Raw genomic sequence first — 15,470 nt, forward strand, 5'->3', positions numbered from 1 at the left:
GTCCCAGCAGGAAACTTTGTTCAAGTCTCAGAATAAGAGGTCGGCCATTTAGAAGAAATTTCTTCACTCAAAGTATTGTGAATCTTTGGAATTCTCTACCCCAGAGGGTTGTGGATACTCATTGAGTATATTCAAGACAGAAGTTGATAGCTTTTTGGATATTAATGGAATCATGGGATAGTGTGGGAAGGTGGAGTTGCGGTCTGGGATCAGCCATGATCTTATTCATTGGGGGAGCAGGCTTGAAGGACCAAATGGCCTACTTCTGCTCCTATTTCTTATGTTATTATGTTCAAAGGGAGTCTAGGCTGGAGATAGTGGTACAGCACTCTATAACTGATTGTCTGATCTGCTCTCTCTTCATGTGCAGCTCGATGCTGAGAGAGCCCTGGATTGCTAACATTTTCTTGAATGCCTTTGCATAACTGAATATGCAGATTGTTCGTGATGCTTAAAATATCATTCCACATGATTGTGCCAACTATCCAGGCTCAATACATGGTGGTTTCATTTTCTCTGAATCTGATATTCCTAGAACATTTCAGAGATGACAAACTTCAAAAAATAATGCAGAATTTTAAGTCAATGCTGATGACTTTACTATATTTCTCACCAACTCCTGCAGAGTGGAGATATAATGGGGCATATTAAACTGTGCATTCTTGCCATTGAAGCAACATTTGCAATGCTTTATGTATGTCTTACAAATATATGCAGATTCCTTTTATGCTGTTTACTACACAGTGTGGCATATAGCATGATATCGCTGTGAGTCTGACTGAGGAAAAGCTCTGCACATTACCCATGGAAGTGTTAAGCAAAGACAAGGGGTCACAAAATACGTCCTTTAGTGCCGACAGTTAAGGTCGAGTTCAGCAAAATAATGGCAGCCGCCTCGATTGCGCCCACTTTTGGGACACAGCCGATACCATTTTGATCCAGTCGGTAGCATGGCTGCTGCCTGTGTGCGACGGAAAAATCAAATGAGGCAGATTGTGACGGCAAAATGCTGACTTGACGCATGACCTGCCATTTTGGATGTTGCCGCTCCAATTTACACCCTCTCCTAAACATGCACAGCTGAACATGTATTAAGCTACATGGCATGGCGGTCTCCCACCACCAGTACTATTTAAAGGGATACATCCTACTTCGAGGTGAGTTGCTATTCGGTTTTGTGCTGGTTCCTGTACAGTTTATTTGAGTAGAGCCTTGATGTAAGACATTCAAAAAGTTGTGAAAATGTGCAGGGAGTGCTACTGGATGTTAGGAAAGCGTTCTAAAGGAAGGCCTCTGAATGCATCACTTTCTCCCAGTCATGGGGGCTCTACTTGCAGACTCCCTTGCGCTGCAGTACGACAGGGAGATGGAGCAGAGGCAGCAAAGACAAGCTGCTCGCAGACAAAGGAGGGGGAGGGAGAGGGGAGGCTCTCAGCAGAAGGCCTTAACCACATAGGGTCTTCAGGGAGCACTTCTCTCACCTGCACTTAAGCCAGGAGCAGTGTATTCGGAGGCTCCGCTTCACCCAGGAGGTGATCACAGAACTCTGCCACCTCCTGGAACCAGACCTGCAACCTCAGAGCAGGGTGACGGTGGTGCTGTCAGTGGCCCTCAAGGTGACCATGGTCCTGAATTTTTCAGCACCAGATTCATCTACATTGGAGCATCTACAGCTAACATCTCCCAGTTCGCTGTCCATCGCTACATCCGGGAGGTCACAGAGGCTCTGTACTCCAGGAAAAAGGGCCTTCATTGTCTTCTCTCTGAATGGACAGTAGCAGGAGGAGCGCACACATGGCTTTGCCAGGATATCCAGCTTCCTTATGGTGCAGGGCACCATAGACTATATCCATGTGGCTTTGCAGGTGCCGCATATCAATCCTGAGATGCACATCAACTGATAAAGCTACCACACTACACATGTGCAGTTGGTGTGCGAACACACCCAGCACATCATGATGGTGAATGCCCGGTATCCTGGCAACAGTCATGATGACTTCATCCTGCACCAGTCGGCAGTGCCAGCAATTTTCCAGCCATCACGTCAAACCCAAGGATGGCTGCTCGGAGATAAGGGCTAACCACTCCAAACCGGCTGATGACTCCCGTCCGCAACCCCATCACTCGTGGTCAGCAATCATATAATGATAGACATGCTGCCGTGTACAACACCATTGAGCAGACCAGTGGGGTGCTCAAACAATGGTTCCGCTGCATTGATTGCTCAGGACGAGCTCTCCAGTACACGTTAGAGCGGTTGTCCCATTTTGTGGTAGCATGCTAGATCTAATTTGGCCAACATGAGGGCGCAGCCCTTGCTACCATGGGTTCCGCAACCACCACAGGAGGAGGTGGAGGTACAGGAGGAGGAGGAAGGGAGGAGGCAGGCAGCAAATCCCCGTTGCGGACGGGCTGTCCGTGAGCACATTATCTGATTCCGGTTCCAATGGAGGAAACAGCAGATCACTATTGCTCAACAGTTCTGCACCTTACCATCCCTCTGCCACAGAACATCAAAGCGTCCTCTTGGGCATAGAGCTGAAATGAAAGCCACCACAAAATAAATATTGCAAACCTAATTTACAAATGATTATTTTGAATCTTACATAACAAAATTCCTTGTGCATTCCCAGCTACCAGCAAGACAGAAACAGAATGCATGTGGATAGAGATAAAAGACAACAAAGAATCAATCACACTTATAGGTGTAGTCTACAGACCACCAAATAGGGGAAGGGAGGTGGAGGAAGAAATATGCAGACAAATTAGGGAAATGAGTAAAGAATATGGAATAATAATTGGAATATATATATAGCTCCACCCATTGGACTATTGTGGTAATGCAGCCATTGCTGTTTACAACAATAAAGAGGGAACAGGTCACCTGACATAATTCTCAACGTCAAAGAGTGTTTAAAAAAACAAGCCTGAAGGCTCTGTGTCTCAACACGAGGAGCATTCATAATAAAGTGGATGAATTAACTGCGCAGATAGCAGTTAATGGATAGGATGTAATTGGGATTACGGAGACATGGCTCCAGGGTGACTAAGACTGGGAACTCAACATCCAGGGGTATTCAATATTCAGGAAGGATAGACAGAAAGGAAAAGTGGGTGGGGTAGCGTTGCTGGTTAAAGAGGAAATTAATGCAATAGTAAGAAAGGACATTAGCTTGGATGATCTGGAATCTGTATGGGTAGAGCTGCGGAACACCAAAGGGCAGAAAACGCTAGTAGGAGTTGTGTACAGACCACCAAACAGTAGTAGTGAGGATGGGGATAGCATCAAACAGGAAATTAGGGATGCGTGCAATAAAGGTACAGCAGTTATCATGGGTAACTTTAACCTACATATAGATTGGGCTAACCAAACTGGTAGCAATACGGTGAAGGAGGATTTCCTGGAGTGTATAAGGGATGGTTTTCTAGACCAATATGTCGAGGAACCAACTAGAGAGCTGGCCATCCTAGACTGGGTGTTGTGTAATGAGAGAGAATTAATTAGCAATCTTGTGTGCGAGGCCCCTTGGGGAAGAGTGACCATAATATGGTAAAATTCTTCATTAAAATGGAGAGTAACAAAGTTAATTCAGAGATTAGGGTCCTGAACTTAAAGAAAGGTAACTTTGATGGTGTGAGACGTGAATTGGCTAGGATAGACTGGCAAATGATACTTGGAGGGTTGACGGTGGATAGGCAATGGCAGACATTTAAAGATCACATGGATGAACTTCAACAATTGTACATCCCTGTCTGGCGTACAAGTAAAACAGGGAAGGTAGCTCAGCCGTGGCTAACAAGGGAAATTAGAGATAGTGTAAAATCCAAGGAAGAGGCATATAAATTGGCCAGAAAAAGCAGCAAACCTGAGGACTGGGAGAATTTTATAATACAGCAGAGGAGGACAAAGGGATTAATTAGGAGGAGGAAAATAGAGTATGAGAGTAAGCTTGCAGAGAACATAAAAGCTGACTGCAAAAGCTTCTATAGATATGTGAAGAGAAAAGGATTAGTGAAGACAAATGTAGATCACTTGCAGTCAGAATCAGGTGAATTTATAATCATCATCATCATAGGCGGTCCCTCGAATGAGGATGACATGCTTCCACGAGTTCACAGGTGTTTCAATGAAGGATCCGATAGTCCAGTCCTGAACTCCAATTTAGGAGGTGGAAGATGCCTGTGCGTGAATTTTTTTTTTTAATCATGTGGTGACCGTTGCACACCAGCCACTACATTGGCTTGACAGAGCTAGGCCTTTATCCAGTGGTAAGGATTAACCAGGACGACTGGAGACCAACGCTGAGAATTTATAATGGGGAAAAATAAATGGCAGACCAATTGAACAAATACTCTGGTTCTCTCTTCACTAAGGAAGACACAAATAACCTTCCGGAAATACTAGGGGACCAAGGAGGAGGAACTGAAGGAAATCCTTATTAGTCAGGAAATTGTGTTAGGGAAATTGATGGGATTGAAGGCTGATAAATCCCCAGGGCCTGATAGTCTTCATCCCAGAATACTTAAGGAAGTGGCCCGAGAAATAATGGATGCATTGGTGGTCATTTTCCAACATTCTATAGACTCTGGATCAGTTCCTATGGATTGGAGGGTAGCTAATGTAACCCCACTTTTTAAAAAAGGAAGGAGCGAAAAAACAGGGAATTATAGACCGGTTAGCCTGGCATCGGTAGTGGGGAAAATGTTGGAATCAATTACTAAAGATGTAATAGCAGCGCATTTGGAAAGAAGTGACAGGATAGGTCCAAATCTGCATGCATTTATGAAAGGGAAATCATGCTTGACAAACCTTCTAGAATTTTTTGAGGATGTAACTAGTAGAGTGGACAAAGGAGAACCAGTAGATGTGGTGTATTTGGACTTTCAAAAGGCTTTTGACAAGGTCCCACACAAGAGAGTGCAAAATTAAAGCACGTAGTATTGGGGATAATGTATTGATGTGAATAGAGAACTGGTTGGCAGACAGGAAGCAGAGAGTTGGGATAAACGGATCCTTTTCAGAATGGCAGGCAGTGAATAGTGGGGTACTGCAAGGTTCAGTGCTGGGACCCCAGCTATTTACAATATACATTAATGATTTAGCCGAAGGAATTGAATGTAATATCTCCAAGTTTGCAGATGACACTAAGCTGAGTGGCAGTATGAGCTGTGAGGAGGATGCTATGAGGCTGCAGGCTGACTTGGACAGGTTAGGTGAGTGGACAAATGCATGGCAGATGCAGTATAATGTGGATAAATGTGAGGTTATCCACTTTGGTAGCAAAAACAGGAAGGCAGAGTATTATCTGAATGGTGACAGATGAGGAAAAGGGGAGTTGCAATGAGACCTCGGTGTCATGGTACATGAGTCATTGAAGGTTGGCATGCAGGTACAGCAGGCGCTGAAGAAGGCAAATGGCATGTTGGCCTTCATAGCGAGAGGATTTGAGCATAGGAGGTCTTACTGCTGTCGTACAGGGCATTGGTGAGGCCACACCTTGAATATTGTGTTCAGTTTTAGTCTCCTAATCTGAGGAAGGACATTCTTGCTATTGAGGGAGTGCAGCAAAGGTTCACCAGACTGATTCCCGGGATGGTAGGACTGACATATGAAGAAAGACTGGATCGACTAGGCTTATATTCACTGGAATTTAGAAGATCTCATAGAAACATATGCAATTCTGACGGGATTGGACAGGTTAGATGCAGGAAGAATGTTTCCGATGTTGGGGAAGTCCAGAACCAGGGGTCACAGTCTAAGGATAAGGGGTAAGCCATTTATGACCGAGATGAGGAGAAACTTCTTCACTCAGAGAATTATGAACCTGTGGAATTCTCAACCACAGAAAGTTGTTGAGGCCAATTCATTCGATTATATTCAAAAGGGAGTTAGATGTGGCCCTTACGGCTAAAGGGATCAAGGGGTATGGAGAGAAAATAGGAGTGGGGTACTGAAGGTGCATGATCATCCATGACCTTGGGGTGCAGTGTGGCACTCCGGGACCACTGGCAGCCCTCTGCCACCAGAGTTCCTGGCTACCAGCTCCAGGGCCTCCTCCATCCCTTCCATGTTATATCTTATTTGTTGGACAAAAACTTGGTGCCTACTATGTTCTTGGTGCTTAGTAGGCTTTTTGCTACTGGTGAATCTCTGTCATGCCTCCCACAACAGCTAAACAAGCACACACCACAGCCACACATGCTTTCAGTGCCTCTGAGCTCTCTCTCTCTGTATCCTCTCTTCTGTGCATGTCATGATGACCCTTGACCTCCTGAATCGTGGGAATCGAGCGTTGCCATGCCATTGTTAAGGACGTCCACACTTTACGGCAAAGGTCAAAAAAATGTAACGTTATCACCCATTTGATATCGCTCGGGGTAACGGCCATTTTCAAAAATGGAAACTCGGTGTTTTGAAAATGGGCGAGAAGCTGTCGATCTGAAATCCCTTTTTTAACACATGCCGGAAATATCGCCCACAAAAGTGGAGGTTCTAGCCCATCCTTTGTTGTGTATGATGAATGCTTGTTATAATTACTTCTTCATTAGGAGGGAGAAGTGTAATATACATAGCTCTACCTTGTGGACCACTGTGGTAATGCAGCCAATGCTGTTTTCACAACAAAGAGAGATCAAGTCACCTAGAAACATAGAAACATAGAAAATAGGTGCAAGAGTAGGCAATTCGGTCCTTCAAGCCTGCACCACCATTCAATAAGATCATGGCTGGTTCCTGAAGTTATCAGCCATGTTACAGACTGTGTGTTTGTGAGGTCGTATAGAAGATGTCACAGTAATCATGGAGATTTCAACCACCCCGATGTTAATTGGACAGAAGGGGTTGGTAAAGAGGATAAGGGAATGGAGTTTCTACAATGTGTACAGGGATCCTTTCGAACCCAATATGTAAAATTCCCACCAAGGGAGATTATAATTATTGTCAGTTTTGTGCTTTTTAAGGTGAGGGATGTTGGTTGCTGCAAAATAAAATGATTAAATGACAAATGGCATGAAAATACAAAGCAACAGGAGATGGTAATTCGACAGCAAAGAAACAAAAGATAAGACTAGAAGAGGTGTGAATGTGAATGGGAGAATCATCAACAGCTGCCATGTAAAAAAAATAGGGGCAGAAGTTATGAGGCTAGAACCTCCACTTTTTTTGCATGCTTAACGCCCATTTAACGCCCATTTTACCGCTGAAATTATGTATAATGCCGATATATTGCCCATTTTGGCACAAAATGAAAGCTGACAGTTTTTTTTAAACTGAGTGTTACTTTCCCCATGTGCTTAACGCCGGGAAAAAATATTACCGCCTGCCCACTTTTTTAAGGGGGAATTAGCAGAATGGCCGAAATCAACACCCATAATATCGGCCAGCGTTACTTTTTGCATGGAATTAACACCAAGATTCAATATGAACGCCTGCCCACTGTTTTTTGTCGTAAAGAGCATATTTACCCAAAAATGGGGCCATGCAGATCGCCCATCTTCAATTTCACCACCTCACACACATGCCGCCCAGAATATCGCTCACTCAAAAAACTGCCCACAAAAAGTGGAACTAACTGGATTGAATGCCAGCGGTGTGGCATTTGTTAAATCCCACTCTTACGTGAGGAGCTGATATCTGAAAGATTTGCCTGAAAGAGCGCTGATGTAAGTGACAACGCTGACACACTGCTGTGTGTGTGCAGCTCAGACATCAATGGTGCCCATCATCTTGGTGCCAGTTAAAGTTTACGTTGATTGATATTAAGTTGTATTTAACCCTTTCATGGTAAGGAATCACCAGTGAGTAACGGTCCAGCTATCTGAGACAATGTGCAACAAGGTTATGTTCAATAACAAAAGTTTAATGCCAACATTGGTCTGAAATCATAAGTATCACAGCCAATAACACCCAACCCCTGTCCACACCCCACTTTTTCCACCATTGACATAAATCACATGTTCAACATGTCCAGCAACACAGAATACAAAGGCAAAGCAGGAGCATGGTCCCCAGCCCCCATACATTGCAACAAATTGCATACACCCAGATGGAGATAGAACACAGCCAACACCTGCGCACATGCACCTCACTTTCCTTCCCCCCTCTCCTCCTTCTCACTACCTCTATACCTTCCCCTCCTTGCTCCAAGGCACCTGACCGAGGAGCTCCTCATGCGGTGCCTCATTGAGGGGGATGAAGGCAGATGTGGTGGTTGCACGGGTACGGGATCGGGGGGTGCCGAGGGGGCAACATTCTCTGATGCAGAAGCAGGATCTTAGTCCTTGCTCTCATCTGTCATTTGCAGTGGTGGTGCGGAACCTAGGGGTGGAGTGCCGCACACGGGGACCACTGGGAGGCCTGTGGCAGCAGTGTTCCTGTCTATCGCATCCAGGGACTCCGCCATGCGCGGAATGCACTCGGTCATGGTGGCCAGCTGTCAGGATATGCCACCCAATGTTTCGATGAGCTGGTCACCAATGTTTACAGTTCTCCTGGACAACTGTACTATCTATCATGCCACGCTCGTAGAACAGACCTACTGCGTCCACGAGGCCTCCGCAGGGCCGGCGCCGTCTTGGACACAAATGGGGTGCCCTGTGGACAGGTGCTTGGGGTTGGTGCCTCGGCGGAAATGACCGGAGGACCACTCGATGGCCTTGGTGGAATGGCTTCTGGAGCATGGCAAATCAGGGTCTTCGAAGTCCATATACTCACCCATCGAGAACAGGCCCCAGCGGATTGACGGGCAAGAATCGGAGCTCCTCAGCACCAGATGTAGTATCATCCGCCAACTCCTGCCCCGCGCCCCCACCTTCTGGCCTCTGTGGTCTTGCCTGGTGCCATGCTGCTGGCTGAGCTGCAAAACACAAATTAGGTTATTAGAGGAGAAGAGGTGCGAGGGTGTCAAGATGAGTCCAGCGCTACGCACAGCATATGCACAGCAAAAGCACCACCACTATCAAAATCATCACAGACATCACATTTCATGACTATCAACACATTGTGCATTGCAATGATTTTCATTAGGCCAGTATTATTTCTAGTGTAATGTCTGTAAGCTTGTAATAATTGCAGATCCACACTGTGGATGTGGATGTATTACGTACTGTAAGTGTAGGGTTAATAATAAACAGAACCAGGCAGATTTCCGGAGGCTTCCAAGAGAACTGCCTGCCATGTTAGGAAGCTGTGTGTGCTGTGCTCTGTGAATATATCACATTTGGCGACGGAAGATGGGATTTTTCGAATGATTTAAAGGTATGTAGATCGGCTGGAAATGTATTTCACTGCAAATAACATAATCGAAGTTCCAGACAATGCAGTCCAGAACCGGGCTGTGTTGGAACGTAAGAAAGCGATCATCTTATCGGAGGCAGGTCCGGCATTATACAAAACCCTTGTAAATCTGTTTGTGCCTGACGAGCCAAAGGACACAATGCTTAAAGAGATTTTAATGAAGCTGGAACAGCACTATAACCCCAAACCGTAAGAAATTGCTGAAAGCTATCATTTCGGGATTCGGAATCAAAAGACTGATGAATATCAGTGATTACATCGTTGCATTAAATAAGCTATCGATGCACTGTAATTTTGGAAACTTTCAAAACCGAGCATTACGGGATTGTTTTGTTTGTGGGGTGAAAAATGATGCGATCAGAAGGAAGTTATTGACGACGGATGACTTGACTTTTGAGATTGCATGTCAGACAGCGAGGTCGATGGGCATGGCCGAACAATATTCCCGAGAATTAAATAATGATTACGGTCGTCAGTCAACCGAGGTAAACCACCTGCAGGTTCAAAGTAAAAGACGGTGGGGGCCCAAAGTCTCAAAAACTGGAAATTCAAACAGAGCATCGAAGTCGTGTTATAGGTGCCTGGGACAACACATTGCTCAAAGTTGTCCATACGTGAAGGCAGAGTATTTCTTCTGCAGGAAGACTGGGCATCTTGTGAAGGCATACCGACTGAAGGGTAAACTAGCTTTTAAAGCTATGAGTCCAGCGTTCAAAGCTATGAGTAGAAATCCCAAGAGACTACATAGCATGGAGGAACAACAACAGGACGAGGCGATGTTAGAGTTAGACGTCATCAGGAGCACGAGGTTAACAAACAGCGATTCGGAAAGCATCAAAATCCAGATAGACGTTGTGGGATTAAGATACCAATGGAAATTGACACAGGTGCATCCGTGAGTGTAGTACTGGAGTCACTGTACCTTGACAAATTGCATGATTTCCAACTGGAGAAATCCAAGATAGAGCTGCAAGGCTACTCGGGAGAGAAAATTCCTGTGGTAGGTCGTATCACCGTACCGGTGAAATATAAAGATCAATTTCAGAACTTGCCTCCAGTAGTAGTGAAAGGAGACAAGCCTGCCTTACTAGGAAGAAATTGGTTGAGCTCACTGAAGCTGGATTGGAGTAAGATTTTCTGTGTGGAAATTAGATTTTCATCAACGGATGAAGTTATCAACAGTATCCGAAGGTGTTCTGTGAAATGGGCAGTCCGATCCAAGGCTTCAAAGCGAGTGTCAGGGTACAGAAGGACGCTAGATCGGTTTACTACAAGCCACGTTCCGTACCATATGCACTCAAGGAGAAAGCTGAGCAAGAACTAAAAAGACTCGCGACTGAGAACATTATTTGTAAGATAGATCGATGTAATTCGGCTACACCCATTGTTGTTGTACCTAAGTCCAATGGTAAGGTAAGATTGTGTGGTGATAAAGTAACCGTAAACCAGGTTCTAGAGGGTAATGTCCCCAGTACATTGCCGAATATAGAAGATTTGTTCACAACACTGACAGGTGGTCAGATCGTCTCAAAACTGGATCTTACGAATGCCTACTTACAGCTTGAACTAGATGAGGAGTCCAAGTCATGTTTGACTATAAATACTCATCTAGGCCTATATCAATTTAATAGGCTACCGTTTGGAGTGTCTTCCGCCCCTGTCATATTTCAAGGGGTGATGAACCAGATTTTGCAAGGTATTGAAGGGGTAGTATATTATTTGGATGACATACTAATTTCAGCACCAAATAGGCAAATTCATAATAACATATTGAATGAAGTCCTCAAACGGCTAGAGAAGCATAGAGTACGAGTGTCTGCTCGTAAGTGTGAGTTATTTAAAAACTCAGTGGAGTACTTAGGGTACAGAGTAGACAAAGATGGTTTACATCAAACCATGGAAAAATTGGATGCAATTAGAAATGCACCCACTCCCAGGAATGTCACTGAACTTCGTTCATTCTTGGGTCTTTTGAACTATTATGGGAAGTTCCTACCAAATTCAATATTATATCCACTGAATGAACTTTTGAAAAACAGGTCCATTGGAAGTAGTCAAAAGAATGCGATACAGCATTCAAGGAGTATAAAAGCAAATTGGTAGAGAGCACCATTTTAGTTCACCATGACATATCTAAGGAGATTAAGCTAGCATGTGATGCCTCTCCATATGGAGTTGGGGCAGTAATCTCTCATGTATTAAGTAGTGGGGAGGAGAGACCAATTGCTTTTGCTTCACGCACTCTCAGTACCAGTGAGAATAATTATGTGCAAATTGAAAGGGAAGCTTTGGCATTAATTTTTGGGGTCAAGAAGTTTCACAAATACTTGTATGGTCGTAAGTTTACCATCGTTATGGACCATAAGCCCCGAACAGCAATCCTCCATCCAAAGTCCCCAGTTCCAACATTAGCTGCAGCCCGAATGCAGAGATGGGCTTTGATTTTGTCAGCATATACATATGATATTGAATACAGACGATCAGCTGGTCACATAATGCTGATGCAATGTCTAGATTGCCTTCCCCATCACAAGTTACACCCGATAGGGAAGAACTGTTTTATTTTTCATGCATTGATGAACTGCCAATCACAGCTCAAGAGATTGGTAGAGCAACCAAACGTGACCCAGTGATGTCAAAGGTGTATGAGTATATTGTAAATGGATGGCCAAACCAGGTAACAGACAAAGATACACATCCATTCTTCATTCGTAGGAATGAATTATTAGTCGATAAAGATTGTATCATGTAGGGTGCAAGAGTGGTTATTAAATAAATTCAGGTCCAAATTATTAGGAGACCTCCATGACCAGCACCTGAGAATGTGCTTGACCAAGAGTTTTGCACGCAGTTATTTATGGTGGCCAGGTCTTGATAAAGGTAGAGTAAAAGAGAGAAGTGTGAAATTAAACCAGAAGGTGAGAGTGAAGAACCATCATCATAAATGGGTAAAGTGGTTACCAGGAAGAATGGTGAAGATATGTGGTCCTCGCACATATTTGGCAAAGATGTTTGATAATGGACAGGTTAGGTTTGTTCATATTGATCATATTTTACCTACAGACATGGAAGGAGTTGAAGGTGGGAATGATTCAATTATTTCTGACTCATCAGATAGTTTTGATACACCAGTAGCAAATCCTAAATCCAATGTACTGGAAACAAATCCAGGAGAGAATCAGAATGAAAGTCTGAGCCTGAGTCAGGAAAACAAAGAGCCTGAAGTTAGAGTGAGTTCAAATGAAAATCAAGGAGATTCTGTGGAGGAAAACGTTCCTCAGGATGAGCCTCGAATGAGTTTAGATTCAACACCATGTTGGGAAGGTACTGTTCGAGAGCGAAGGTATCCTCTTTGAAACAGAAAACAAGTGGTAAAGTTAAATTTGTAAATATGGAAAAAAAAAGTTTATACCCTGTGTTATGTATAAACATGAAAGTTATATATGATGTTTGTTATAATAGCTTCTTCATTAAGGAGGGAGAAGTGTAATGTCTAAAAGCTTGTAATGGTTGTAGCGCCACACTGTGGATGTGGACATATTGTGTACGGCAAGTGCAGGGTTAATAATAAACAGAACCAGACAGATTTCCGGAGGCTTCCTGGAGAGCTGCCTGCCATGTTAGGAAGCTGTGTGTGCTGTGCTCTGTGAATATATCACACATATTCATGACAAAAGCACCACCCCTATCAAAATCATCACAGACATCACATTTCATGACCATCAACACATTGTGCATTGCAATGATTTTCATTAGGCCAGCATTATTTCTATGACACTTTTAGAAATCATCTGTCATGTATCAGTGTTCGGATATGAGTTGGTGTGGCATCTATAGGCTTTACATGACACAATGGTGTAAGCTTTACTCACGTGGCATCACTTCAGGGTCTGCAGATGCGTCCGTAGCTGTCCGGGGGTGCTTCCCCACGAGTGCGAGCACCCGCTCCTCCATCTCAGTGATGTTGCTGGTGACTGGTGGCCCCCCACCCGTTCACCTCTGCACGGACCTCATCGTCGATAGCTTCTTCTGTGAAAAGTGACAGGACGACATGGCATGAGATCATTGCGTGATATCATTGCTTGGTACTGTCACAGATACTGCACATAACCGACAGATGTAATCATGATTATTATGATTATTATCATTCTTCACCTAAAGACGTACACAGTGACCGCAGGCTTTGAGTAAAACGTTCCCGGTAAAAGTGCAAGTCCTCACATCTGCTGATAGTCACTCATGACTGTTACAAATCAAATTATATAAATACATAAGTACATGTTAATCAATGTAATACTTACTCTTGCGGATCCCACAAAGTCGTTCCATCGTTTGCGGCATTGTTTGCCCTCACACACCTCGTTGGTCGCCGACAAGACCACCTCTGCTATCTCGGTCCCTCTCCTCTGGTAGGTCTTTGGAGTGGGCTTCCCATGCCCTCCCTGTGTCAAATCACCCCAGCGTAACTCAACCTCCTGCAGGAGGGAGGCATTTACCTCGTCTGAGAAACTCCTGGTTCTTTTGCGGCTTCCAATGTGCTCCTCTCCCACCTCACTGCTCTCTCCAGCGTCAGTCTCCACAGCGTGCTGTGATGCCTCCTCCTCTCCCTCTATTGTAGGGCAAATTCGATCCAATATGTGGCTGGTAACAGCTAATTTTTGTTTGCCTACTTGCTGTGAAGCTCTAAAGTCTGCCTGCTTTCTCCCAAAGCAGCCATACCACAGCCAGACACGCCTTCAGTCCCTCTGAGCTCCCTCTTTCTCTGTCTCCTCTTCTGCACATGTCGTAGTGACCCTTAACCTACAGAATCACAGGAATCGAGCGTTGCCCTGCCGTTGCTAAGGACAGCCATACTTTATGGCAGAAGGTCAAAAAAAATTTACGCTACCACCCATTTGAAATCGCTCGCGGTGACGGCCATTTTCAAAAATTTAAACTCGATGTTTTGAGAATGGGCGAGAAGCCGGCGATCTGAAAACCCTTATTTTACGCCCATGCCGGAAATAACATTTTTGGGCGATAAGCACAAAAGTGGAGATTCTAGCCCATATTCTGAAATTGTTGAACTCGATGTTGAGTCCAGAAGGCTATAAAGTGCCTAATTGAAAGATGAGGTGCTATCCCTTGAGATTACATTGAGCTTTGTTGGAACAGTGTAGGAGTCCGAGGACCAAGAGGTCAGAGTGCGAGTGGAGCGGAGAATTAAAATGACAGACAACCGGAAGCTCGGGGTCAGGCTTACGGACTGAATTGAGCTGTTCTGCAAAGTGGTCTCCCAATCAACGTTTGGTCTCCCCAATGTAGAGGAGACTATATTGTGAGCAGTGAATACAGTATACCAAATTGCAAGAAGTACAATTAAATCACTGTTTCACCTGGAAGGAGTGTTTGGGGCCCTGGACAGTGGGAAGGGAGGAAGTAAAAGGGCAGCTGTTGCATCACAAGTGTTTGCGCGGGAAGGTTCCGTAGGAAGGGAAGGGGTTGTTGGGGGTGATTGGGGACTGAACCAGCGTCTCGCGGAGGGAGCAGTCCCTTCGGAATGCTAAGAGGGGAGTGGAGGGGAGGGAAGATGTGTTTGGTAATGGGATCCGCTGGAGGTGGCAGAAATGGTGGAGGATGATCCGTTGAATGTGGAGGCTGGTGGGATGAAAGGTCAGGACAAGGGGAACCCCATCGTGGTTCTGGGAGGGGAAGGGGTAACATAGAAACATAGAAAATAGGTGTAGGAGTAGGCCATTCGGCCCTTCGAGCCTGCACCACCATTCAATATGATCATGGCTGATCATGTAACTTCAGTACCCCATTCCTGCTTTCTCTCCATACCCCTTGATCCCTTTAGAACATAAGAACATAAGAATTAGGAACAGGAGTAGGCCATCTCGCCCCTCAAGCCTGCTCCGCCATTCAACAAGATCATGGCTGATCTGGCTGTGGACTCAGCTCCACTTACCCGCCCGCTCCCCGTAACCCTTAATTCCCTTATTGGTTAAAAATCTATCTATCTGTGACTTGAATACATTCAATGAGTGAGCCTCAACTGTTTCCTTGGGCAGAGAATTCCACAGATTCACAACCCTCTGGGAGAAGAAATTCCTTCTCAACTCGGTTTTAAATTGGCTACCCCGAATTTTGAGGTTGTGCCCCCTAGTTCTAGTCTCCCCGACCAGTGGAAACA

Source organism: Pristiophorus japonicus, chromosome 4 (genome assembly GCF_044704955.1).
Source record: "Pristiophorus japonicus isolate sPriJap1 chromosome 4, sPriJap1.hap1, whole genome shotgun sequence".
NCBI classification, from domain to species: Eukaryota; Metazoa; Chordata; class Chondrichthyes; family Pristiophoridae; genus Pristiophorus; species Pristiophorus japonicus.